We start from the raw sequence: 27,427 nt of genomic DNA, 5'->3' as shown, positions 1-27,427 counted from the left end.
CAAAATAAAGCAAACTGCCCAGCCAGCACCTCCTGCCTTTCACAGCAAGGACTGAACATTGCAGCTTTGGCCAAGACTATCAGCCCAAAGGAAGGCCTGGCCCCTGAGGAACTAAATGCAAGTGAACTATCTGACACCACCACAGTCCTGTGAATGTTGCAAAGCAGTAGTGCATGCAGTATAATAATTCGAAAGTTAAGGGCTGCTCAAGCTTTACACAAAGTATCCTATTCAGTTTTGGGTTCCACTTAACACAAAGTAAAAGTATAAAAGGTCAGAGGGAAAGCCAACTCTACCTCTGAACTACAGCAAGAAATACTGGAATCAAGGGGCCCTTTCTTCTGCTACTAATAGATGAAGAGAACATGAAAACTGATGGGCTAAACCAACAGGGCAAGATTAGAATAACTAGTAGAGAGAACGGAAGATACAAAGCTTCAACTACATCTGTTTAGCAACGACTCCTACCAGATAACTTCCATGCCATAACTTTACTGAATTCAAACAAGCCAGCTGGCGAAGCGTCTCGCTTACAGGCGGCCGACGAGGACACGCGCAGAAGGAAGAGGCGAGGGAACAAGTCCTGAGCTTTGCTGCAGGCTGTCCTGCGGCTTCCCCTACCGACTCTTTCCCGTACACCACCGCAGAATGAGTTGGGTGAATTTTGTCTCAAACCCATTAAACCCTTTGGTGGTTTCAGCTTCCCGAGGATGTGTCGGCACAAGTCCTTGTCGGGGCACCGCAAACAGGGAGAGACAAAGCTCCGAGATCCAGGAAGAGGACAGCTGAGCAGACACTTCTAAAAGAGAGAAACTTCATCAGCTGAACCTCACACTTCTCCCAGCTTTGCAACAGCAAAGAACTTTGTGAACAACACAGTGGTGCTCCTAAGGAGGTCACCAGCTTGCAAGTTACAGGAGAAATAAAAACCTTTTTATTACAGAAGCACTGGCAAAAATTTACGGACAGGAACAGCAGACGAGGAAATTCTGCGATTGAGCTAACGATAGACATCAGGCCTAGGATCTGGCTACCCTGACAAAGGATGCCAACAGGACAGAGTGAGGCCTCAGCAGCACTCCCAAAAAGCCCCACAGAGAGCCACAGGCTCTGGCCCGTGCCCCACCTACGGGCCGGCCCTCCTGGCAGCAGCGCAACACCACCTCTTCAGGAGCCCAGGGACTGACCTCAGCCCCCTAAGGGCCAGGCAAGGTTGGTTCCTGTTAGCTGCCTAAAGCAGCCTCCCCAGCCCTGCTTACAGGGACCTTGGGCTGCTGCTGGGGACAGAAGGGGGAATGGAGGGCTCCACAACTCGTCACACAGACCCCGAGTACAGGGCTGTTAAGCTGACAGGGTGCCAAGGGAACAGGCTGCCATGAAGGCACAGACCCAGGCCCTGAACTACAGGGTGGGTCACCTTGCCGCAGCAACACGACCCAGCGGCTTCGCTGTGTCCGACGAATAAAAGGAGGAAGTTCCACAGGAACAGAAGGGAAAACCTTTTCACTGTGTGTGCCAGAGCCCATGAGCAGGCTGCCCAGAGAGTTAGTGGAGTCTCTGGAGACATTCAAAACCTGCCCCAGGTGATCCTGCACTGGCACAGGGGTTGGACCGGATGCTATTTTGGGGTCCCTTCCAACCCCTAACACTCAGTGATTCTGTGATTAGCTATGCTGGTGACAGAGTCTCACTGAGTGGTCTTTAAAATGTTTTTCTTTTCTTTCAGCCTAGGAGTTTCATATTTAAATAGACCTTCTGCTCTGTCTTCCCCCTTCCTTCTTCCATCTTGCGTCTAAACACTAGGAGAGCTTGATGAGGTGTATCCTGGGCGTCCCAACGTAACACATCTCAATTGCATACATGGATTTTGTAATCTTTTGCCCCATTGCTTGCACAGGGTGGATTAAGTTCATTACTTAGAGCTTGTCAGGACAGCTGTTGAAGTGTCCTGTGCAATGCAGGAGGAGTTGAATCCCATAGGAAACCACATTACTGTGCTTTGTCAGCCTGGTTATGGTCAGAAACCTCCTTCATTTTTTTTTCTCTTAAACAGATATATCACATGAGTCCCCAGAATTAATTTGCCTCTTCTCATAATTATTTCTTTAAAACTGTCTTAGAAGTGTCTCTGTCCTTCCCTCTCCCTCTCTCTAGATACTGGCCTCCTGAGCCCATGGCAGACTTGCACAGAGCTACTGCGAGCACCACTCTGCACGGCCTCTGGGGGGCTTTCAAGCACAGGCACCCCTGGAGAATCCAAACCTAACCTTGCAGCTGGCCTTAGAGCTCCTCTTTGGAAAACTGTCGCTGCCAGGGCCCACAAACCCAACATCCTCTGTCAGCAACCTGGATGTAAGAGCTGAAAAGTGTCAACAGAAATTGTACTTGGACACCTCAGGAAGATCCTTCAATGAAAGAGCTGGCTCCTCCTGAAGGGCAAGTATGAATGGAGCTTTCAAAGTACCACACTTCAGAGCCTCCTACTTGCTAGCACTAAGACAATTGTTCATGTAGAACGACTGGCCACTCACTTCAACAAACCCCATAGAACTGGCTCCTATCAACTCTCCAGAAGACACTGCTGCACTAGCTTGGCTGCCTGACCGGCTCAGTTCAGGTGGCTTAGGATCTCACAGAGGGTACCACAAGAACTGAGGGGACTGCAGTCTTTGCAGCTTCAGCTTTCCTTCTCTGCTACTTCTTTTTTCAGATGGATTTTTTTTCAAAGGGACTGCTGGACAGCAGAACAGGATGGATGGCCGGGCCCCAAGAGCGGTGGGGAACAGAGTTAAACCCAGCCGGTGGCCGGCCGGGCACAAGTGGTGTTCCCCAGGACACCCCTTGTGAGAGAGTGAGTCCAGAGAAGGGCCACAAAGCTGGTGAGGGGTCTGGATAACAAGTCTTATGAGGAGTGGCTGAAGGAACTGGGACTGTTTAATCTGCAGAAGAGGAAGCTAAGGGAATTATGGTGTGGTCTGGCTTCAGCTCTCAACTAGTTCCACGTTGAACAAGGACAGCTTGTACTCACAGAAGGCACTGGCTGCTTGGGTTCAAGGTTCCTGTAGAGCTCAGGTCTCTGAGACTTCTGAACAGCTGTGCTTAGCCCAAAATCAGACAGTTTCACATCACCCTGGGAAAAAAAAAATCCAAGAAAAGAATTCAGAAAGATTGTGCTTGAGCAAAAGAAAAGGTTTAACCGCTGCACAGCCTCCTGAGCCCATGGCAGGCTTGCAGAGCTACTGTGAGCACCACTCTGCGCGGCCTCTGGGGGGTTTCAAGCACAGGCACTCCAGGAGACTGCAGGCACTCCATAGAGACTCCAAAACCTCACTGAGAACCCCCCAACTCCTTCAGGACCCCCACAGATTCCCCAACTTAGATGCCCACAAAACCCCTTTGGAGGCACCCAAACCCCCCATCTGATACGCCCAGCTCCGTTTTAGGTACCCCCAGACGCTTCTAATGTCCCCAGACCCGCTGGTGGACCAGCCCAGAACCCCCTGACACTATCCCAGACCCTTTCAGGGGGCTCCACACCCCTTCTAGATGCCCACAAAACCCCTTCACACGCCAAAAGAAACCTTTACCTGCCTCCAAACCCCATTTGGGGCCCACTCAGACCCCTTAGCAGCGGGTGGCAGCAACCAAGTCTGTTGCTCTCACCAATTAAACCCTTTGGTGCTCTCAGCTCTCTGACCCTGTGTCAGTGCAAGTCCTTGTCAGCCGGTACCTTTGTCCTGATCCAGGCGGAGAGAGAACTGCCAGGAACACAGCTTCGCCGCTCCGCTTGCGGCACGCCTGCTGCCGAGGGCAGCCTCGTCCGCAGCCTGCCCGAGAGGAACACGGCCCCCGGGGCCGGGGGACAAACAAAAGCCTTCCACAAAGGAAACAAGGGAAGTCTCTTGGCCACTCTTCACGTGCCGAGTGCGATTGTCATGTGGAACACACCGCGGCATCTGGAATGAGTTTAAGTCCAGGTCTATGGCAGCACAGAGGTTCCTGGAATATCCCGGTACATCGATCCACAGGAGGTTGTCTTTCGGTCCCCAGTCTGATGCTTTGCAGCACAGCCATCACATCATTTCTCTCGAGTGCTTTGAACTGACAATTCATACAGGAGAATAAACCCAAACAGGAGTAAGCAGGTTGGAAAAGAACTTTGATCATCACCGGGCCCAGCAAGAGGACACAGTCTCAGGCTGCACCAGGGGAGGTTTAGGCTAGAGGTTAGGAAGAGGTTCTGCACAGAGAGAGTGATGGCCCATTGGAATGGGCTGCCCAGGGAGGTGGTGGAGTCACCATCTTTGGAGGTGTTCAGGAGGAGACTGGATAGGGTGCTTGGTTGCATGGTTTAGTTGATTAGGTGGTGTTGGATGATAGGTTGGACACGATGATCTTGAAGGTCTCTTCCAACTCGGTCTGGTCTATTCTTTTCTATTCCGTTCCATTCCATACCATTCCATTCCAACACCATCTAATCAACTAAACCATGGCACTGAGTGCCTCATCCAGTCTCTTTCTAAACACTTCCAGTGATGGTGACTCCCTGGGCACCACCTCACTGAGCAGCACATTCCAAAGGCCAATCTCTCTTTCAACCTGCTCTATTCTATTCTATGAAGACCTTCTTCCTAACATCCAGCCTAAACCTCCCCTGGCACAGCTTGAGACTGTGTCCTCTTGCTCTGGTGCTGCTTGCCTGGGAGAAGAGACCAACCCCCACCTGGCTACAACCAGAACTGAGGGGACTGCAGTCTTTGCAGCTTCAGCTTTCCTTCTCTGCTACTTCTTTTTTCAGTTGGATTTTTTTTCAAAGGGACTGCTGGACAGCAGAACAGGATGGATGGCCAGGCCCCAAGAGCGGTGGGGAACAGAGTTAAACCCAGCCGGTGGCCGGCCGGGCACAAGTGGTGTTCCCCAGGACACCCCTTGTGAGAGAGTGAGTCCAGAGAAGGGCCACAAAGCTGGTGAGGGGTCTGGATAACAAGTCTTATGAGGAGTGGCTGAGGGAACTGGGACTGTTTAATCTGCAGAAGAGGAAGCTGAGGGAATTATGGTGTGGTCTGGCTTCAGCTCTCAACTACTTCCACGTTGAGCAAGGACAGCTTGTACTCACAGAAGGCACTGGCTGCTTGGCTTCAAGGTTCCTGCAGAGCTCAGGCTATCTCTCTTCGTTAGTGAGGTCGTCCTGTCACCTAGGCAGAGAGATGAAAATGCAGCTATGAAATTAGACCACTGGAATCGTGAGAGTCGTTCTGTGTGCGACTCCAGGAGAATCCAAACCTAACCTTGGAGCTGCCCTGAAGAGCTCCTCTTTGGAAAGCTCTCGCTGCCGGGCCCCACAAACCCCACACCCTCTGTCAGCAAACCGGATGTACGAGCTGAAGAGTGTCGACAGAAACTGTACGTGGACAGCTCAGGAAGATCCTGCCAGTCCCAGCACACCAGACCTGGAATGATCAAAGAAAGTCCGTTAACATCTCTCTGTGTGTCTGCTCATAGCTTGACGAGAACCCCCCAACTCCTTCAGGACCCCCACAGATTCCCCAACTTAGATGCCCACAAAACCCCTTTGGAGGCACCCAAACCCCCCATCTCATACGCCCAGCTCCATTTTAGGTACCCCCAGACGCTTCTAATGTCCCCAGACCCGCTGGTAGACCAGCCCAGAACCCCCTGACACTATCCCAGACCCTTTCAGGGGGCTCCACACCCCTTCTAGATGCCCACAAAACCCCTTCACACGCCAAAAGAAACCTTTACCTGCCTCCAAACCCCATTTGGGGGCCACTCAGACCCCTTAGCAGCGGGTGGCAGCAACCAAGTCTGTTGCTCTCACCAATGAAACCAGGATGTTAGGAAGAAGGTCTTCATAGAATAGAATAGAGCAGGTTGAAAGAGAGATTGGCCTTTGGAATGTGCTGCCCAGGGAGGTGGTGGAGTCACCATCAGTGGGAGTGTTTAGAAAGAGACTGGATGAGGCACTCAGTGCCATGGTTTAGTTGATTGGAATGGGATGGAATGGACCAGGTTGGAAGAGACCTTCAAGATCATCGTGTCCAAGCTATCATCCAACACCACCTAATCAACTAAACCATGCAACCAAGCACCCTATCCAGTCTCCTCCTGAACACCTCCAAAGATGGTGACTCCACCACCTCCCTGGGCAGCCCATTCCAATGGGCAATCACTCTCTCTGTGCAGAACCTCTTCCTAACCTCTAGCCTAAACCTCCCCTGGCACAGCTTGAGACTGTGTCCTCTTGTTCTGGTGCTGCTTGCCTGGAAGAAGAGACCAACCCCCACCTGGCTACAACCTCCCTTCAGGGAGTCGTAGAAAGCAAGAAGGTCTCCCCTGAGCCTCCTCTTCTCCAGGCTAAGCAACCCCACCTCCCTCAGCCTCTCCTCACAGGCCTGTGCTCCAAACCCCTCCCCAGCTTTGTTGCCCTTCTCCGGACACCTTCCAGCAACTCAACGTCTTGCTTAAACGGAGGGGCCCAGAACTGGACACGGGACTCAAGGTGTGCCCTAACCAGTGCCAAGTGCAGGGGCAGAATGACCTCCCTGCTCCTGCTGGCCACTCTGATCCTGATATTGGCCAGGTTGCCAGTGGCCTTCTTGGCCACCCGTGCACGCTGCTGGTCACGACCAGAAGACAGGGATCGGAAGATTCTTTGGCCAAGCTGTAAGCCTCTTCCTAACATCCAGCCTAAACCTCCCCTGGCACAGCTTGAGACTGTGTCCTCTTGTTCTGGTGCTGCTTGCCTGGGAGAAGAGACCAACCCCCACCCGGCTACAACCAGAACTGAGGGGACTGCAATCTTTGCAGCTTCAGCTTTCCTTCTCTGCTACTTCTTTTTTCAGATGGATTTTTTTTCCATAGCGACCACCGGGACGCTGCCCCCCTGGCGCGAGCAGAGCCGGGCTAGGGCGCAGGCGCCGGATCCATAGCGACCACCGGGACGCTGCCCCCCTGGCGCGAGCAGAGCCGGGCTAGGGCGCAGGCGCCGGATCCATAGCGACCACCGGGACGCTGTCCCTGTGGCGCCAGCAGAGCCGGGCTAGGGCGCAGGCGCCGGATCCATAGCGACACTCGAGTCAAGCTCTCCGCTCTTCCCTTAAGAATTTTCGAGCATTCGGCGCAGTTAGGCTGCAGAAATTAGCTCCCACGGGGCGGCACACGCCGCGGCACGGCTGCACTGCGGCCATTACACACAGGGTTGAGCACTGAGCTCCCACGGGGCGCTATACGCCGCGGTACGGCTGCACTGCCGGCCATTACACACCGGGTGGCAGCATTGAGCTCCCCCGGGGCGGCACACGCCGCGGCACGGCTGCACTGCCGGCCATTACACACAGGGTGGCAGCATTGAGCTCCCACGGGGCCTCTGGGTACGGTTGAGGCAGCAGCCGCCACCCCCGCAGAGCCCCACCGGTCAAGCCCGGACACGCCCCCCCCCCCCCCCCCAAAAGCCCCGCGCTGCCCCGCCGGTGGCCACCCCCCCAAGCCCCGCGCACCTCCAGCGGCTGCTATAGAGAAGTCCCACAAAGCAGCAGAGACTGGCACTGACCTGGGACACAGCAGAAGAGCTGCAACCTCTACCAGCCACAACCCTGAAAGCATCTGGCGCCATGTTGTTGAGGGCGGTGCCATGCTGGGGGGTGGGGTTCAGGCTGGGGGGCGGTGACACGCTGGAGGGGGGGTGGTGACACGCTGGGCGGGGGCGGTGCCACGCTGGGGGGGGCGGTGCCACGCTGGGGGGGCGGTGCCACGCTGGGGGGGCGGTGCCACGCTGGAGGGGGGCGGTGCCACGCTGGAGGGGGGCGGTGACACGCTGGAGGGGGGCGGTGACACGCTGGAGGGGGGCGGTGACACGCTGGAGGGGGGCGGTGACACGCTGGGGGGGGGCGGTGACACGCTGGGAGGGGCGGTGACACGCTGGGAGGGGCGGTGACACGCTGGGGGGGGGCGGTGACACGCTGGGGGGGCGGTGCCACGCTGGGGGAGGCGGTGACACGCTGGAGGGGGGCGGTGCCACGCTGAGGGGGCGGTGCCACGCTGGGGGGGCGGTGCCACGCCGGGGGGGGGCGGTGCCTGCGTTGTCACCTCACTCTCAGCTTTCCATTGGGTTTTATTCCCCTCCAAGACAACACGTTGAGTTCTGAGCAGCTGAGGAGCCCTGGGGAACACCTGTACAGAAATGTTCCTCCAAGAGCTGTCAGAAAAACGTTCGTTCCGCCAGCAGGCAGCTCTGGCTTCAGAGCAAAAGCCTTCTGTGATCATTCTGTTTAGCTCAGCACCAGCTGCAGCCGTCGGTATTACCAAACTACACAGTAATGGCCTCCTCCCGGTGCCCTCCCGGTCCCAACAGTTTCCCCCCACCAAAGGACTGGCAGAGAACTGGAAGCGACTGGGAAGCAGATCCGGGCTAGGGCGCAGGCGCCGGATCCATAGCGACGCTCGAGTCAAGCTCTCCGCTCTCCCCCTAAGAATTTTCGAGCACTCAGCGCAGTTAGGCTGCAGAAATTAGCTCCCCCGGGGCGGCACACGCCGCGGCACGGCTGCACTGCCGGCCAGTACACACCGGGTGGCAGCATTGAGCTCCCCCGGGGCGACACACGCCACGGCACGGCTGCACTGCCGGCCGTTACACACCGGGTGGCAGCACTGAGCACCTCCCTGGGCGTGGACAGCAGCCGGGCCCCGACGTGGGTTTTATTTTCCAATGCTAAAAGCCTTTTAGAAGCAGAGAGGGCAGACAGGGGTCGTTTCCAAAGCTTTCTTACGCACCAGTCACTCCAAGCCCTCCCTCTCCAGCTGCAAACCAGAGGTTTGCCTCCGCCTCGCCTCACCCCAGTACTTACACTTTTAAAGATAGTGTGGTCCCCTCGGAGAATTTTCAGCACTTTAGGGGGGGGCCCCCAGCCCTCGCTCACCTGCTCCTCTGCTGCAGCAGCCCCCTGCCCCACGTGGCAGAACCAGCCCACCCACAATCCCCCCACTCCCTTTGATTCGCCCCCAAAAAGGCACAAAATAAAGCAAACTGCCCAGCCAGCACCTCCTGCCTTTCACAGCAAGGACTGAACATTGCAGCTTTGGCCAAGACTATCAGCCCAAAGGAAGGCCTGGCCCCTGAGGAACTAAATGCAAGTGAACTATCTGACACCACCACAGTCCTGTGAATGTTGCAAAGCAGTAGTGCATGCAGTATAATAATTCGAAAGTTAAGGGCTGCTCAAGCTTTACACACAGTATCCTATTCAGTTTTGGGTTCCACTTAACACAAAGTAAAAGTATAAAAGGTCAGAGGGAAAGCCAACTCTACCTCTGAACTACAGCAAGAAATACTGGAATCAAGGGGCCCTTTCTTCTGCTACTAATAGATGAAGAGAACATGAAAACTGATGGGCTAAACCAACAGGGCAAGATTAGAATAACTAGTAGAGAGAACGGAAGATACAAAGCTTCAACTACATCTGTTTAGCAACGACTCCTACCAGATAACTTCCATGCCATAACTTTACTGAATTCAAACAAGCCAGCTGGCGAAGCGTCTCGCTTACAGGCGGCCGACGAGGACACGCGCAGAAGGAAGAGGCGAGGGAACAAGTCCTGAGCTTTGCTGCAGGCTGTCCTGCGGCTTCCCCTACCGACTCTTTCCCGTACACCACCGCAGAATGAGTTGGGTGAATTTTGTCTCAAACCCATTAAACCCTTTGGTGGTTTCAGCTTCCCGAGGATGTGTCGGCACAAGTCCTTGTCGGGGCACCGCAAACAGGGAGAGACAAAGCTCCGAGATCCAGGAAGAGGACGGCTGAGCAGACACTTCTAAAAGAGAGAAACTTCATCAGCTGAACCTCACACTTCTCCCAGCTTTGCAACAGCAAAGAACTTTGTGAACAACACAGTGGTGCTCCTAAGGAGGTCACCAGCTTGCAAGTTACAGGAGAAATAAAAACCTTTTTATTACAGAAGCACTGGCAAAAATTTACGGACAGGAACAGCAGACGAGGAAATTCTGCGATTGAGCTAACGATAGACATCAGGCCTAGGATCTGGCTACCCTGACAAAGGATGCCAACAGGACAGAGTGAGGCCTCAGCAGCACTCCCAAAAAGCCCCACAGAGAGCCACAGGCTCTGGCCCGTGCCCCACCTACGGGCCGGCCCTCCTGGCAGCAGCGCAACACCACCTCTTCAGGAGCCCAGGGACTGACCTCAGCCCCCTAAGGGCCAGGCAAGGTTGGTTCCTGTTAGCTGCCTAAAGCAGCCTCCCCAGCCCTGCTTACAGGGACCTTGGGCTGCTGCTGGGGACAGAAGGGGGAATGGAGGGCTCCACAACTCGTCACACAGACCCCGAGTACAGGGCTGTTAAGCTGACAGGGTGCCAAGGGAACAGGCTGCCATGAAGGCACAGACCCAGGCCCTGAACTACAGGGTGGGTCACCTTGCCGCAGCAACACGACCCAGCGGCTTCGCTGTGTCCGACGAATAAAAGGAGGAAGTTCCACAGGAACAGAAGGGAAAACCTTTTCACTGTGTGTGCCAGAGCCCATGAGCAGGCTGCCCAGAGAGTTAGTGGAGTCTCTGGAGACATTCAAAACCTGCCCCAGGTGATCCTGCACTGGCACAGGGGTTGGACCGGATGCTATTTTGGGGTCCCTTCCAACCCCTAACACTCAGTGATTCTGTGATTAGCTATGCTGGTGACAGAGTCTCACTGAGTGGTCTTTAAAATGTTTTTCTTTTCTTTCAGCCTAGGAGTTTCATATTTAAATAGACCTTCTGCTCTGTCTTCCCCCTTCCTTCTTCCATCTTGCGTCTAAACACTAGGAGAGCTTGATGAGGTGTATCCTGGGCGTCCCAACGTAACACATCTCAATTGCATACATGGATTTTGTAATCTTTTGCCCCATTGCTTGCACAGGGTGGATTAAGTTCATTACTTAGAGCTTGTCAGGACAGCTGTTGAAGTGTCCTGTGCAATGCAGGAGGAGTTGAATCCCATAGGAAACCACATTACTGTGCTTTGTCAGCCTGGTTATGGTCAGAAACCTCCTTCATTTTTTTTTCTCTTAAACAGATATATCACATGAGTCCCCAGAATTAATTTGCCTCTTCTCATAATTATTTCTTTAAAACTGTCTTAGAAGTGTCTCTGTCCTTCCCTCTCCCTCTCTCTAGATACTGGCCTCCTGAGCCCATGGCAGACTTGCACAGAGCTACTGCGAGCACCACTCTGCACGGCCTCTGGGGGGCTTTCAAGCACAGGCACCCCTGGAGAATCCAAACCTAACCTTGCAGCTGGCCTTAGAGCTCCTCTTTGGAAAACTGTCGCTGCCAGGGCCCACAAACCCAACATCCTCTGTCAGCAACCTGGATGTAAGAGCTGAAAAGTGTCAACAGAAATTGTACTTGGACACCTCAGGAAGATCCTTCAATGAAAGAGCTGGCTCCTCCTGAAGGGCAAGTATGAATGGAGCTTTCAAAGTACCACACTTCAGAGCCTCCTACTTGCTAGCACTAAGACAATTGTTCATGTAGAACGACTGGCCACTCACTTCAACAAACCCCATAGAACTGGCTCCTATCAACTCTCCAGAAGACACTGCTGCACTAGCTTGGCTGCCTGACCGGCTCAGTTCAGGTGGCTTAGGATCTCACAGAGGGTACCACAAGAACTGAGGGGACTGCAGTCTTTGCAGCTTCAGCTTTCCTTCTCTGCTACTTCTTTTTTCAGATGGATTTTTTTTCAAAGGGACTGCTGGACAGCAGAACAGGATGGATGGCCGGGCCCCAAGAGCGGTGGGGAACAGAGTTAAACCCAGCCGGTGGCCGGCCGGGCACAAGTGGTGTTCCCCAGGACACCCCTTGTGAGAGAGTGAGTCCAGAGAAGGGCCACAAAGCTGGTGAGGGGTCTGGATAACAAGTCTTATGAGGAGTGGCTGAAGGAACTGGGACTGTTTAATCTGCAGAAGAGGAAGCTAAGGGAATTATGGTGTGGTCTGGCTTCAGCTCTCAACTAGTTCCACGTTGAACAAGGACAGCTTGTACTCACAGAAGGCACTGGCTGCTTGGGTTCAAGGTTCCTGTAGAGCTCAGGTCTCTGAGACTTCTGAACAGCTGTGCTTAGCCCAAAATCAGACAGTTTCACATCACCCTGGGAAAAAAAAAATCCAAGAAAAGAATTCAGAAAGATTGTGCTTGAGCAAAAGAAAAGGTTTAACCGCTGCACAGCCTCCTGAGCCCATGGCAGGCTTGCAGAGCTACTGTGAGCACCACTCTGCGCGGCCTCTGGGGGGTTTCAAGCACAGGCACTCCAGGAGACTGCAGGCACTCCATAGAGACTCCAAAACCTCACTGAGAACCCCCCAACTCCTTCAGGACCCCCACAGATTCCCCAACTTAGATGCCCACAAAACCCCTTTGGAGGCACCCAAACCCCCCATCTGATACGCCCAGCTCCGTTTTAGGTACCCCCAGACGCTTCTAATGTCCCCAGACCCGCTGGTGGACCAGCCCAGAACCCCCTGACACTATCCCAGACCCTTTCAGGGGGCTCCACACCCCTTCTAGATGCCCACAAAACCCCTTCACACGCCAAAAGAAACCTTTACCTGCCTCCAAACCCCATTTGGGGCCCACTCAGACCCCTTAGCAGCGGGTGGCAGCAACCAAGTCTGTTGCTCTCACCAATTAAACCCTTTGGTGCTCTCAGCTCTCTGACCCTGTGTCAGTGCAAGTCCTTGTCAGCCGGTACCTTTGTCCTGATCCAGGCGGAGAGAGAACTGCCAGGAACACAGCTTCGCCGCTCCGCTTGCGGCACGCCTGCTGCCGAGGGCAGCCTCGTCCGCAGCCTGCCCGAGAGGAACACGGCCCCCGGGGCCGGGGGACAAACAAAAGCCTTCCACAAAGGAAACAAGGGAAGTCTCTTGGCCACTCTTCACGTGCCGAGTGCGATTGTCATGTGGAACACACCGCGGCATCTGGAATGAGTTTAAGTCCAGGTCTATGGCAGCACAGAGGTTCCTGGAATATCCCGGTACATCGATCCACAGGAGGTTGTCTTTCGGTCCCCAGTCTGATGCTTTGCAGCACAGCCATCACATCATTTCTCTCGAGTGCTTTGAACTGACAATTCATACAGGAGAATAAACCCAAACAGGAGTAAGCAGGTTGGAAAAGAACTTTGATCATCACCGGGCCCAGCAAGAGGACACAGTCTCAGGCTGCACCAGGGGAGGTTTAGGCTAGAGGTTAGGAAGAGGTTCTGCACAGAGAGAGTGATGGCCCATTGGAATGGGCTGCCCAGGGAGGTGGTGGAGTCACCATCTTTGGAGGTGTTCAGGAGGAGACTGGATAGGGTGCTTGGTTGCATGGTTTAGTTGATTAGGTGGTGTTGGATGATAGGTTGGACACGATGATCTTGAAGGTCTCTTCCAACTCGGTCTGGTCTATTCTTTTCTATTCCGTTCCATTCCATACCATTCCATTCCAACACCATCTAATCAACTAAACCATGGCACTGAGTGCCTCATCCAGTCTCTTTCTAAACACTTCCAGTGATGGTGACTCCCTGGGCACCACCTCACTGAGCAGCACATTCCAAAGGCCAATCTCTCTTTCAACCTGCTCTATTCTATTCTATGAAGACCTTCTTCCTAACATCCAGCCTAAACCTCCCCTGGCACAGCTTGAGACTGTGTCCTCTTGCTCTGGTGCTGCTTGCCTGGGAGAAGAGACCAACCCCCACCTGGCTACAACCAGAACTGAGGGGACTGCAGTCTTTGCAGCTTCAGCTTTCCTTCTCTGCTACTTCTTTTTTCAGTTGGATTTTTTTTCAAAGGGACTGCTGGACAGCAGAACAGGATGGATGGCCAGGCCCCAAGAGCGGTGGGGAACAGAGTTAAACCCAGCCGGTGGCCGGCCGGGCACAAGTGGTGTTCCCCAGGACACCCCTTGTGAGAGAGTGAGTCCAGAGAAGGGCCACAAAGCTGGTGAGGGGTCTGGATAACAAGCCTTAGGAGGAGTGGCTGAGGGAACTGGGACTGTTTAATCTGCAGAAGAGGAAGCTGAGGGAATTATGGCGTGGTCTGGCTTCAGCTCTCAACTAGTTCCACGTTGAGCAAGGACAGCTTGTACTCACAGAAGGCACTGGCTGCTTGGCTTCAAGGTTCCTGCAGAGCTCAGGCTATCTCTCTTCGTTAGTGAGGTCGTCCTGTCACCTAGGCAGAGAGATGAAAATGCAGCTATGAAATTAGACCACTGGAATCGTGAGAGTCGTTCTGTGTGCGACTCCAGGAGAATCCAAACCTAACCTTGGAGCTGCCCTGAAGAGCTCCTCTTTGGAAAGCTCTCGCTGCCGGGCCCCACAAACCCCACACCCTCTGTCAGCAAACCGGATGTACGAGCTGAAGAGTGTCGACAGAAACTGTACGTGGACAGCTCAGGAAGATCCTGCCAGTCCCAGCACACCAGACCTGGAATGATCAAAGAAAGTCCGTTAACATCTCTCTGTGTGTCTGCTCATAGCTTGACGAGAACCCCCCAACTCCTTCAGGACCCCCACAGATTCCCCAACTTAGATGCCCACAAAACCCCTTTGGAGGCACCCAAACCCCCCATCTCATACGCCCAGCTCCATTTTAGGTACCCCCAGACGCTTCTAATGTCCCCAGACCCGCTGGTAGACCAGCCCAGAACCCCCTGACACTATCCCAGACCCTTTCAGGGGGCTCCACACCCCTTCTAGATGCCCACAAAACCCCTTCACACGCCAAAAGAAACCTTTACCTGCCTCCAAACCCCATTTGGGGGCCACTCAGACCCCTTAGCAGCGGGTGGCAGCAACCAAGTCTGTTGCTCTCACCAATGAAACCAGGATGTTAGGAAGAAGGTCTTCATAGAATAGAATAGAGCAGGTTGAAAGAGAGATTGGCCTTTGGAATGTGCTGCCCAGGGAGGTGGTGGAGTCACCATCACTGGGAGTGTTTAGAAAGAGACTGGATGAGGCACTCAGTGCCCTGGTTTAGTTGATTGGAATGGGATGGAATGGACCAGGTTGGAAGAGACCTTCAAGATCATCATGTCCAAGCTATCATCCAACACCACCTAATCAACTAAACCATGCAACCAAGCACCCTATCCAGTCTCCTCCTGAACACCTCCAAAGATGGTGACTCCACCACCTCCCTGGGCAGCCCATTCCAATGGGCAATCACTCTCTCTGTGCAGAACCTCTTCCTAACCTCTAGCCTAAACCTCCCCTGGCACAGCTTGAGACTGTGTCCTCTTGTTCTGGTGCTGCTTGCCTGGAAGAAGAGACCAACCCCCACCTGGCTACAACCTCCCTTCAGGGAGTCGTAGAAAGCAAGAAGGTCTCCCCTGAGCCTCCTCTTCTCCAGGCTAAGCAACCCCACCTCCCTCAGCCTCTCCTCACAGGCCTGTGCTCCAAACCCCTCCCCAGCTTTGTTGCCCTTCTCCGGACACCTTCCAGCAACTCAACGTCTTGCTTAAACGGAGGGGCCCAGAACTGGACACGGGACTCAAGGTGTGCCCTAACCAGTGCCAAGTGCAGGGGCAGAATGACCTCCCTGCTCCTGCTGGCCACTCTGATCCTGATATTGGCCAGGTTGCCAGTGGCCTTCTTGGCCACCCGTGCACGCTGCTGGTCACGACCAGAAGACAGGGATCGGAAGATTCTTTGGCCAAGCTGTAAGCCTCTTCCTAACATCCAGCCTAAACCTCCCCTGGCACAGCTTGAGACTGTGTCCTCTTGTTCTGGTGCTGCTTGCCTGGGAGAAGAGACCAACCCCCACCCGGCTACAACCAGAACTGAGGGGACTGCAATCTTTGCAGCTTCAGCTTTCCTTCTCTGCTACTTCTTTTTTCAGATGGATTTTTTTTCCATAGCGACCACCGGGACGCTGCCCCCCTGGCGCGAGCAGAGCCGGGCTAGGGCGCGGCGCCGGATCCATAGCGACCACCGGGACGCTGCCCCCCTGGCGCGAGCAGAGCCGGGCTAGGGCGCAGGCGCCGGATCCATAGCGACCACCGGGACGCTGTCCCTGTGGCGCCAGCAGAGCCGGGCTAGGGCGCAGGCGCCGGATCCATAGCGACACTCGAGTCAAGCTCTCCGCTCTTCCCTTAAGAATTTTCGAGCATTCGGCGCAGTTAGGCTGCAGAAATTAGCTCCCACGGGGCGGCACACGCCGCGGCACGGCTGCACTGCGGCCATTACACACAGGGTTGAGCACTGAGCTCCCACGGGGCGCTATACGCCGCGGTACGGCTGCACTGCCGGCCATTACACACCGGGTGGCAGCATTGAGCTCCCCCGGGGCGGCACACGCCGCGGCACGGCTGCACTGCCGGCCATTACACACAGGGTGGCAGCATTGAGCTCCCACGGGGCCTCTGGGTACGGTTGAGGCAGCAGCCGCCACCCCCGCAGAGCCCCACCGGTCAAGCCCGGACACGCCCCCTCCCCCCCCCCCAAAAGCCCCGCGCTGCCCCGCCGGTGGCCACCCCCCCAAGCCCCGCGCACCTCCAGCGGCTGCTATAGAGAAGTCCCACAAAGCAGCAGAGACTGGCACTGACCTGGGACACAGCAGAAGAGCTGCAACCTCTACCAGCCACAACCCTGAAAGCATCTGGCGCCATGTTGTTGAGGGCGGTGCCATGCTGGGGGGTGGGGTTCAGGCTGGGGGGCGGTGACACGCTGGAGGGGGGTGGTGACACGCTGGGCGGGGGCGGTGCCACGCTGGGGGGGGGCGGTGCCACGCTGGGGGGGGGCGGTGCCACGCTGGGGGGGGCGGTGCCACGCTGGAGGGGGGCGGTGCCACGCTGGAGGGGGGCGGTGCCACGCTGGAGGGGGGCGGTGACACGCTGGAGGGGGGCGGTGACACGCTGGAGGGGGGCGGTGACACGCTGGAGGGGGGCGGTGACACGCTGGAGGGGGGCGGTGACACGCTGGGGGGGGGCGGTGACACGCTGGGAGGGGCGGTGACACGCTGGGAGGGGCGGTGACACGCTGGGGGGGGCGGTGACACGCTGGGGGGGGCGGTGCCACGCTGGGGGAGGCGGTGACACGCTGGAGGGGGGCGGTGCCACGCTGAGGGGGCGGTGCCACGCTGGGGGGGCGGTGCCACGCCGGGGGGGGGCGGTGCCTGCGTTGTCACCTCACTCTCAGCTTTCCATTGGGTTTTATTCCCCTCCAAGACAACACGTTGAGTTCTGAGCAGCTGAGGAGCCCTGGGGAACACCTGTACAGAAATGTTCCTCCAAGAGCTGTCAGAAAAACGTTCGTTCCGCCAGCAGGCAGCTCTGGCTTCAGAGCAAAAGCCTTCTGTGATCATTCTGTTTAGCTCAGCACCAGCTGCAGCCGTCGGTATTACCAAACTACACAGTAATGGCCTCCTCCCGGTGCCCTCCCGGTCCCAACAGTTTCCCCCCACCAAAGGACTGGCAGAGAACTGGAAGCGACTGGGAAGCAGATCCGGGCTAGGGCGCAGGCGCCGGATCCATAGCGACGCTCGAGTCAAGCTCTCCGCTCTCCCCCTAAGAATTTTCGAGCACTCAGCGCAGTTAGGCTGCAGAAATTAGCTCCCCCGGGGCGGCACACGCCGCGGCACGGCTGCACTGCCGGCCAGTACACACCGGGTGGCAGCATTGAGCTCCCCCGGGGCGACACACGCCACGGCACGGCTGCACTGCCGGCCGTTACACACCGGGTGGCAGCACTGAGCACCTCCCTGGGCGTGGACAGCAGCCGGGCCCCGACGTGGGTTTTATTTTCCAATGCTAAAAGCCTTTTAGAAGCAGAGAGGGCAGACAGGGGTCGTTTCCAAAGCTTTCTTACGCACCAGTCACTCCAAGCCCTCCCTCTCCAGCTGCAAACCAGAGGTTTGCCTCCGCCTCGCCTCACCCCAGTACTTACACTTTTAAAGATAGTGTGGTCCCCTCGGAGAATTTTCAGCACTTTAGGGGGGGGCCCCCAGCCCTCGCTCACCTGCTCCTCTGCTGCAGCAGCCCCCTGCCCCACGTGGCAGAACCAGCCCACCCACAATCCCCCCACTCCCTTTGATTCGCCCCCAAAAAGGCACAAAATAAAGCAAACTGCCCAGCCAGCACCTCCTGCCTTTCACAGCAAGGACTGAACATTGCAGCTTTGGCCAAGACTATCAGCCCAAAGGAAGGCCTGGCCCCTGAGGAACTAAATGCAAGTGAACTATCTGACACCACCACAGTCCTGTGAATGTTGCAAAGCAGTAGTGCATGCAGTATAATAATTCGAAAGTTAAGGGCTGCTCAAGCTTTACACACAGTATCCTATTCAGTTTTGGGTTCCACTTAACACAAAGTAAAAGTATAAAAGGTCAGAGGGAAAGCCAACTCTACCTCTGAACTACAGCAAGAAATACTGGAATCAAGGGGCCCTTTCTTCTGCTACTAATAGATGAAGAGAACATGAAAACTGATGGGCTAAACCAACAGGGCAAGATTAGAATAACTAGTAGAGAGAACGGAAGATACAAAGCTTCAACTACATCTGTTTAGCAACGACTCCTACCAGATAACTTCCATGCCATAACTTTACTGAATTCAAACAAGCCAGCTGGCGAAGCGTCTCGCTTACAGGCGGCCGACGAGGACACGCGCAGAAGGAAGAGGCGAGGGAACAAGTCCTGAGCTTTGCTGCAGGCTGTCCTGCGGCTTCCCCTACCGACTCTTTCCCGTACACCACCGCAGAATGAGTTGGGTGAATTTTGTCTCAAACCCATTAAACCCTTTGGTGGTTTCAGCTTCCCGAGGATGTGTCGGCACAAGTCCTTGTCGGGGCACCGCAAACAGGGAGAGACAAAGCTCCGAGATCCAGGAAGAGGACAGCTGAGCAGACACTTCTAAAAGAGAGAAACTTCATCAGCTGAACCTCACACTTCTCCCAGCTTTGCAACAGCAAAGAACTTTGTGAACAACACAGTGGTGCTCCTAAGGAGGTCACCAGCTTGCAAGTTACAGGAGAAATAAAAACCTTTTTATTACAGAAGCACTGGCAAAAATTTACGGACAGGAACAGCAGACGAGGAAATTCTGCGATTGAGCTAACGATAGACATCAGGCCTAGGATCTGGCTACCCTGACAAAGGATGCCAACAGGACAGAGTGAGGCCTCAGCAGCACTCCCAAAAAGCCCCACAGAGAGCCACAGGCTCTGGCCCGTGCCCCACCTACGGGCCGGCCCTCCTGGCAGCAGCGCAACACCACCTCTTCAGGAGCCCAGGGACTGACCTCAGCCCCCTAAGGGCCAGGCAAGGTTGGTTCCTGTTAGCTGCCTAAAGCAGCCTCCCCAGCCCTGCTTACAGGGACCTTGGGCTGCTGCTGGGGACAGAAGGGGGAATGGAGGGCTCCACAACTCGTCACACAGACCCCGAGTACAGGGCTGTTAAGCTGACAGGGTGCCAAGGGAACAGGCTGCCATGAAGGCACAGACCCAGGCCCTGAACTACAGGGTGGGTCACCTTGCCGCAGCAACACGACCCAGCGGCTTCGCTGTGTCCGACGAATAAAAGGAGGAAGTTCCACAGGAACAGAAGGGAAAACCTTTTCACTGTGTGTGCCAGAGCCCATGAGCAGGCTGCCCAGAGAGTTAGTGGAGTCTCTGGAGACATTCAAAACCTGCCCCAGGTGATCCTGCACTGGCACAGGGGTTGGACCGGATGCTATTTTGGGGTCCCTTCCAACCCCTAACACTCAGTGATTCTGTGATTAGCTATGCTGGTGACAGAGTCTCACTGAGTGGTCTTTAAAATGTTTTTCTTTTCTTTCAGCCTAGGAGTTTCATATTTAAATAGACCTTCTGCTCTGTCTTCCCCCTTCCTTCTTCCATCTTGCGTCTAAAAACTAGGAGAGCTTGATGAGGTGTATCCTGGGCGTCCCAACGTAACACATCTCAATTGCATACATGGATTTTGTAATCTTTTGCCCCATTTCTTGCACAGGGTGGATTAAGTTCATTACTTAGAGCTTGTCAGGACAGCTGTTGAAGTGTCCTGTGCAATGCAGGAGGAGTTGAATCCCATAGGAAACCACATTACTGTGCTTTGTCAGCCTGGTTATGGTCAGAAACCTCCTTCATTTTTTTTTCTCTTAAACAGATATATCACATGAGTCCCCAGAATTAATTTGCCTCTTCTCATAATTATTTCTTTAAAACTGTCTTAGAAGTGTCTCTGTCCTTCCCTCTCCCTCTCTCTAGATACTGGCCTCCTGAGCCCATGGCAGACTTGCACAGAGCTACTGCGAGCACCACTCTGCACGGCCTCTGGGGGGCTTTCAAGCACAGGCACCCCTGGAGAATCCAAACCTAACCTTGCAGCTGGCCTTAGAGCTCCTCTTTGGAAAACTGTCGCTGCCAGGGCCCACAAACCCAACATCCTCTGTCAGCAACCTGGATGTAAGAGCTGAAAAGTGTCAACAGAAATTGTACTTGGACACCTCAGGAAGATCCTTCAATGAAAGAGCTGGCTCCTCCTGAAGGGCAAGTATGAATGGAGCTTTCAAAGTACCACACTTCAGAGCCTCCTACTTGCTAGCACTAAGACAATTGTTCATGTAGAACGACTGGCCACTCACTTCAACAAACCCCATAGAACTGGCTCCTATCAACTCTCCAGAAGACACTGCTGCACTAGCTTGGCTGCCTGACCGGCTCAGTTCAGGTGGCTTAGGATCTCACAGAGGGTACCACAAGAACTGAGGGGACTGCAGTCTTTGCAGCTTCAGCTTTCCTTCTCTGCTACTTCTTTTTTCAGATGGATTTTTTTTCAAAGGGACTGCTGGACAGCAGAACAGGATGGATGGCCGGGCCCCAAGAGCGGTGGGGAACAGAGTTAAACCCAGCCGGTGGCCGGCCGGGCACAAGTGGTGTTCCCCAGGACACCCCTTGTGAGAGAGTGAGTCCAGAGAAGGGCCACAAAGCTGGTGAGGGGTCTGGATAACAAGTCTTATGAGGAGTGGCTGAAGGAACTGGGACTGTTTAATCTGCAGAAGAGGAAGCTAAGGGAATTATGGTGTGGTCTGGCTTCAGCTCTCAACTAGTTCCACGTTGAACAAGGACAGCTTGTACTCACAGAAGGCACTGGCTGCTTGGGTTCAAGGTTCCTGTAGAGCTCAGGTCTCTGAGACTTCTGAACAGCTGTGCTTAGCCCAAAATCAGACAGTTTCACATCACCCTGGGAAAAAAAAAATCCAAGAAAAGAATTCAGAAAGATTGTGCTTGAGCAAAAGAAAAGGTTTAACCGCTGCACAGCCTCCTGAGCCCATGGCAGGCTTGCAGAGCTACTGTGAGCACCACTCTGCGCGGCCTCTGGGGGGTTTCAAGCACAGGCACTCCAGGAGACTGCAGGCACTCCATAGAGACTCCAAAACCTCACTGAGAACCCCCCAACTCCTTCAGGACCCCCACAGATTCCCCAACTTAGATGCCCACAAAACCCCTTTGGAGGCACCCAAACCCCCCATCTCATACGCCCAGCTCCGTTTTAGGTACCCCCAGACGCTTCTAATGTCCCCAGACCCACTGGTGGACCAGCCCAGAACCCCCTGACACTATCCCAGACCCTTTCAGGGGGCTCCACACCCCTTCTAGATGCCCACAAAACCCCTTCACACGCCAAAAGAAACCTTTACCTGCCTCCAAACCCCATTTGGGGCCCACTCAGACCCCTTAGCAGCGGGTGGCAGCAACCAAGTCTGTTGCTCTCACCAATTAAACCCTTTGGTGCTCTCAGCTCTCTGACCCTGTGTCAGTGCAAGTCCTTGTCAGCCGGTACCTTTGTCCTGATCCAGGCGGAGAGAGAACTGCCAGGAACACAGCTTCGCCGCTCCGCTTGCGGCACGCCTGCTGCCGAGGGCAGCCTCGTCCGCAGCCTGCCCGAGAGGAACACGGCCCCCGGGGCCGGGGGACAAACAAAAGCCTTCCACAAAGGAAACAAGGGAAGTCTCTTGGCCACTCTTCACGTGCCGAGTGCGATTGTCATGTGGAACACACCGCGGCATCTGGAATGAGTTTAAGTCCAGGTCTATGGCAGCACAGAGGTTCCTGGAATATCCCGGTACATCGATCCACAGGAGGTTGTCTTTCGGTCCCCAGTCTGATGCTTTGCAGCACAGCCATCACATCATTTCTCTCGAGTGCTTTGAACTGACAATTCATACAGGAGAATAAACCCAAACAGGAGTAAGCAGGTTGGAAAAGAACTTTGATCATCACCGGGCCCAGCAAGAGGACACAGTCTCAGGCTGCACCAGGGGAGGTTTAGGCTAGAGGTTAGGAAGAGGTTCTGCACAGAGAGAGTGATGGCCCATTGGAATGGGCTGCCCAGGGAGGTGGTGGAGTCACCATCTTTGGAGGTGTTCAGGAGGAGACTGGATAGGGTGCTTGGTTGCATGGTTTAGTTGATTAGGTGGTGTTGGATGATAGGTTGGACACGATGATCTTGAAGGTCTCTTCCAACTCGGTCTGGTCTATTCTTTTCTATTCCGTTCCATTCCATACCATTCCATTCCAACACCATCTAATCAACTAAACCATGGCACTGAGTGCCTCATCCAGTCTCTTTCTAAACACTTCCAGTGATGGTGACTCCCTGGGCACCACCTCACTGAGCAGCACATTCCAAAGGCCAATCTCTCTTTCAACCTGCTCTATTCTATTCTATGAAGACCTTCTTCCTAACATCCAGCCTAAACCTCCCCTGGCACAGCTTGAGACTGTGTCCTCTTGCTCTGGTGCTGCTTGCCTGGGAGAAGAGACCAACCCCCACCTGGCTACAACCAGAACTGAGGGGACTGCAGTCTTTGCAGCTTCAGCTTTCCTTCTCTGCTACTTCTTTTTTCAGTTGGATTTTTTTTCAAAGGGACTGCTGGACAGCAGAACAGGATGGATGGCCAGGCCCCAAGAGCGGTGGGGAACAGAGTTAAACCCAGCCGGTGGCCGGCCGGGCACAAGTGGTGTTCCCCAGGACACCCCTTGTGAGAGAGTGAGTCCAGAGAAGGGCCACAAAGCTGGTGAGGGGTCTGGATAACAAGTCTTATGAGGAGTGGCTGAGGGAACTGGGACTGTTTAATCTGCAGAAGAGGAAGCTGAGGGAATTATGGTGTGGTCTGGCTTCAGCTCTCAACTACTTCCACGTTGAACAAGGACAGCTTGTACTCACAGAAGGCACTGGCTGCTTGGCTTCAAGGTTCCTGCAGAGCTCAGGCTATCTCTCTTCATTAGTGAGGTCGTCCTGTCACCTAGGCAGAGAGATGAAAATGCAGCTATGAAATTAGACCACTGGAATCGTGAGAGTCGTTCTGTGTGCGACTCCAGGAGAATCCAAACCTAACCTTGGAGCTGCCCTGAAGAGCTCCTCTTTGGAAAGCTCTCGCTGCCGGGCCCCACAAACCCCACACCCTCTGTCAGCAAACCGGATGTACGAGCTGAAGAGTGTCGACAGAAACTGTACGTGGACAGCTCAGGAAGATCCTGCCAGTCCCAGCACACCAGACCTGGAATGATCAAAGAAAGTCCGTTAACATCTCTCTGTGTGTCTGCTCATAGCTTGACGAGAACCCCCCAACTCCTTCAGGACCCCCACAGATTCCCCAACTTAGATGCCCACAAAACCCCTTTGGAGGCACCCAAACCCCCCATCTCATACGCCCAGCTCCATTTTAGGTACCCCCAGACGCTTCTAATGTCCCCAGACCCGCTGGTAGACCAGCCCAGAACCCCCTGACACTATCCCAGACCCTTTCAGGGGGCTCCACACCCCTTCTAGATGCCCACAAAACCCCTTCACACGCCAAAAGAAACCTTTACCTGCCTCCAAACCCCATTTGGGGGCCACTCAGACCCCTTAGCAGCGGGTGGCAGCAACCAAGACTGTTGCTCTCACCAATGAAACCAGGATGTTAGGAAGAAGGTCTTCATAGAATAGAATAGAGCAGGTTGAAAGAGAGATTGGCCTTTGGAATGTGCTGCCCAGGGAGGTGGTGGAGTCACCATCACTGGGAGTGTTTAGAAAGAGACTGGATGAGGCACTCAGTGCCATGGTTTAGTTGATTGGAATGGGATGGAATGGACCAGGTTGGAAGAGACCTTCAAGATCATCGTGTCCAAGCTATCATCCAACACCACCTAATCAACTAAACCATGCAACCAAGCACCCTATCCAGTCTCCTCCTGAACACCTCCAAAGATGGTGACTCCACCACCTCCCTGGGCAGCCCATTCCAATGGGCAATCACTCTCTCTGTGCAGAACCTCTTCCTAACCTCTAGCCTAAACCTCCCCTGGCACAGCTTGAGACTGTGTCCTCTTGTTCTGGTGCTGCTTGCCTGGAAGACACGACCAACCCCCACCTGGCTACAACCTCCCTTCAGGGAGTCGTAGAAAGCAAGAAGGTCTCCCCTGAGCCTCCTCTTCTCCAGGCTAAGCAACCCCAGCTCCCTCAGCCTCTCCTCACAGGCCTGTGCTCCAAACCCCTCCCCAGCTTTGTTGCCCTTCTCCGGACACCTTCCAGCAACTCAACGTCTTGCTTAAACGGAGGGGCCCAGAACTGGACACGGGACTCAAGGTGTGCCCTAACCACTGCCAAGTGCAGGGGCAGAATGACCTCCCTGCTCCTGCTGGCCACACTGTTCCTGATACTGGCCAGGTTGCCAGTGGCCTTCTTGGCCACCCGTGCACGCTGCTGGTCACGACCAGAAGACAGGGATCGGAAGATTCTTTGGCCAAGCTGTAAGCCTCTTCCTAACATCCAGCCTAAACCTCCCCTGGCACAGCTTGAGACTGTGTCCTCTTGTTCTGGTGCTGCTTGCCTGGGAGAAGAGACCAACCCCCACCCGGCTACAACCAGAACTGAGGGGACTGCAATCTTTGCAGCTTCAGCTTTGCTTCTCTGCTACTTCTTTTTTCAGATGGATTTTTTTTCAAAGGGACTGCTGGACAGCAGAACAGGATGGATGGCTGGGCCCCAAGAGCGGTGGGGAACAGAGTTAAACCCAGCCGGTGGCCGGCCGGGCACAAGTGGTGTTCCCCAGGACACCCCTTGTGAGAGAGTGAGTCCAGAGAAGGGCCACAAAGCTGGTGAGGGGTCTGGATAACAAGTCTTACGAGGAGTGGCTGAAGGAACTGGGACTGTTTAATGTGCAGAAGAGGAAGCTGAGGGAATTAAGGTATGGTCTGGCTTCAGCTCTCAACTAGTTCCACGTTGAACAAGGACAGCTTGTACTCACAGAAGGCACTGGCTGCTTGGGTTCAAGGTTCCTGCAGAGCTCAGGCTATCTCTCTTCATTAGTGAGGTCGTCCTGTCACCTAGGCAGAGAGAAGAAAATGCAGCTATGAAATTAGACCACTGGAATCGTGAGACTCGTTCTGTGTGCGACTCCAGGAGAATCCAAACCTAACCTTGGAGCTGCCCTGAAGAGCTCCTCATAGCTTGAGGAGTACCAGAGCAGGAACAATTCCCAAAAGGTTTTCACCGCATTCCTAGGGCACTTGAAGGATTGCCCTGGCTGTAGTTAATACCTAGAAATTCCTCTCCAAATCTTTGCAGCACAGCAAGGAAATTGAGGGATGGGAAGGCAATATGTACTTACACGTTAGGCAAGAATTGGCTTTGCAAACTAATCTCTCTAACTGTTGGATATGCACTGAACTTCCTCGAGGCCAAATGAGGACCCCTTTATTTGGGGAAGCCTCATTGAATTGGACTTGGGGGCCATCAGACTGGGTGACTACATCTGAGAGTAACTTCCACAAGTGTCAGCATGGGAAAGATAGCTCAGAAAGCCTGGGTCCAAAGTTTGACTTAAGAAAATATAGTATAGGAATATACTGTTGGCTGTGAGAAAGGGGGGAATTGACGAACAGAAAAGTCTCATTAACAGAACCACAGAGTTGATAAGAATTTTCCGCTTGTTAGCTGAAATGCTGGAACGCAGGGAGGGGGAGAGGGGTTGGCAGACAGCCTTTGGATAGAGAAGGAATAACAGGATTTGTCAGTGATTCACTTCTGTTAGTCTTGGACAAGATGCTCCTTTGTATACGATAAAGGACACCTGCATGATATGTGTACTTCTGCTCTTTTAGATAGATAAGCTTTGTATAGATAGGAAGCATCTGGACCTCTGTCATTATAGACAGATAACTTTTTGTATAAAAGTTTGCCCAAACCTCTCTGAAGACACACAGCTCTTTTGAAATGATCCTACCTGTGTCAGGCGCCAGAATAGAAGCACGATACAAGAGACTTACTGAGTCTCTTGTGTGTCTTTCTCTAAGTCATTATCAACGCTGTTTGCAGCACAAACCCAAACCCAAACCCACCCCGAGACACCCCCAGCTCCCACGGGAGCCTGCAGAGACCTCCCAAAGGGTCCGACGGAGGTGCCCAGCTGCCTCCCCACGACCCTTGACCCTTTCAGATGGCCCCACTAAACTTTACATATCCCCAGACCATTTTAGGTGTCCCCAGACCTCCTCCGTCACCCCCAAAAGCCCTGCCGATGGCCCCAGACCACCTTCAGACGCCGGAAGGAACACACCTGGGAGTCCCGGGCCGGCAGCGACACCGGAAACCGCACTGCGAGCTCCCCGAATGCGCCAGGACCGCTTGCCCCGCCAAAGGACGGCGGTTCGCAGGCACCCTGGGGCACAGAACGGCGTCAGGCGCCGAATCAGGGCTCTCCGGGACCGCTCCGGCTCCAAAGCTGCTCAGCGCGGCGCCCGCCCCCCCGGCCAGAAAAGCGGGGCGCAGCCCGCGAGGAGGGCGCGTGCGCGGGACCAGACCCGCTGCGGCGCAGGCGCCGTATCCATAGCGACCACCGGGACGCTGCCCCCCTGGCGCGAGCAGAGCCGGGCTAGGGCGCAGGCGCCGGATCCATAGCGACCACCGGGACGCTGCCCCTCTGGCGCCAGCAGAGCCGGGCTAGGGCGCAGGCGCCGGATCCATAGCGACCACCGGGACGCTGCCCCCCTGGCGCCAGCATAGCCGGGCTAGGGCGCAGGCGCCGGATCCACAGCGACCACCGGGACGCTGCCCCCCTGGCGCCAGCAGAGCCGGGCTAGGGCGCAGGCGCCGGATCCATAGCGACCACCGGGACGCTGCCCCTCTGGCGCCAGCAGAGCCGGGCTAGGGCGCAGGCGCCGGATCCATAGCGACACTCGAGTCAAGCTCTCCGCTCTCCGCTCTTCCCTTAAGAATTTTCGAGCATTCGGCGCAGTTAGGCTGCAGAAATTAGCTCCCACGGGGCGGCACACGCCGCGGCACGGCTGCACTGCGGCCATTACACACAGGGTTGAGCACTGAGCTCCCACGGGGCGCTATACGCCGCGGTACGGCTGCACTGCCGGCCATTACACACCGGGTGGCAGCATT

At 54.9% G+C, this 27,427-nt stretch overlaps 2 long non-coding RNA genes across 2 annotated transcripts; both read right to left on the bottom strand.

Annotated features, from left to right (window-relative positions):
• Positions 1 to 212: 212 nt before the first annotated feature.
• On the bottom strand, positions 213 to 26,768 carry LOC137453043 (uncharacterized). The gene is made up of 15 exons (XR_010990230.1): positions 26,595 to 26,768; positions 25,284 to 25,362; positions 23,391 to 23,552; positions 23,219 to 23,297; positions 21,833 to 22,203; positions 21,131 to 21,232; positions 14,318 to 14,479; positions 14,146 to 14,224; positions 12,760 to 13,130; positions 12,058 to 12,159; positions 5,289 to 5,450; positions 5,117 to 5,195; positions 3,731 to 4,101; positions 3,029 to 3,130; positions 213 to 799 (listed from the first exon to the last, which is right to left on the bottom strand). It is a non-coding gene; the product is annotated as an uncharacterized lncRNA (long non-coding RNA).
• Positions 9,186 to 11,716, bottom strand: LOC137453045 (uncharacterized). Its single transcript, XR_010990233.1, has 2 exons — positions 11,297 to 11,716; positions 9,186 to 9,828 (listed from the first exon to the last, which is right to left on the bottom strand). It is a non-coding gene; the product is annotated as an uncharacterized lncRNA (long non-coding RNA).
• Positions 26,769 to 27,427: the final 659 nt, after the last annotated feature.

This window comes from Melanerpes formicivorus, unplaced genomic scaffold (assembly GCF_026170545.1).
Source record: "Melanerpes formicivorus ecotype bairdi unplaced genomic scaffold, bMelFor1.0.p_v2 SCAF_60, whole genome shotgun sequence".
Lineage (NCBI taxonomy): Eukaryota > Metazoa > Chordata > Aves > Piciformes > Picidae > Melanerpes > Melanerpes formicivorus.
This window is presented reverse-complemented; position numbering and strand designations above follow the sequence as displayed.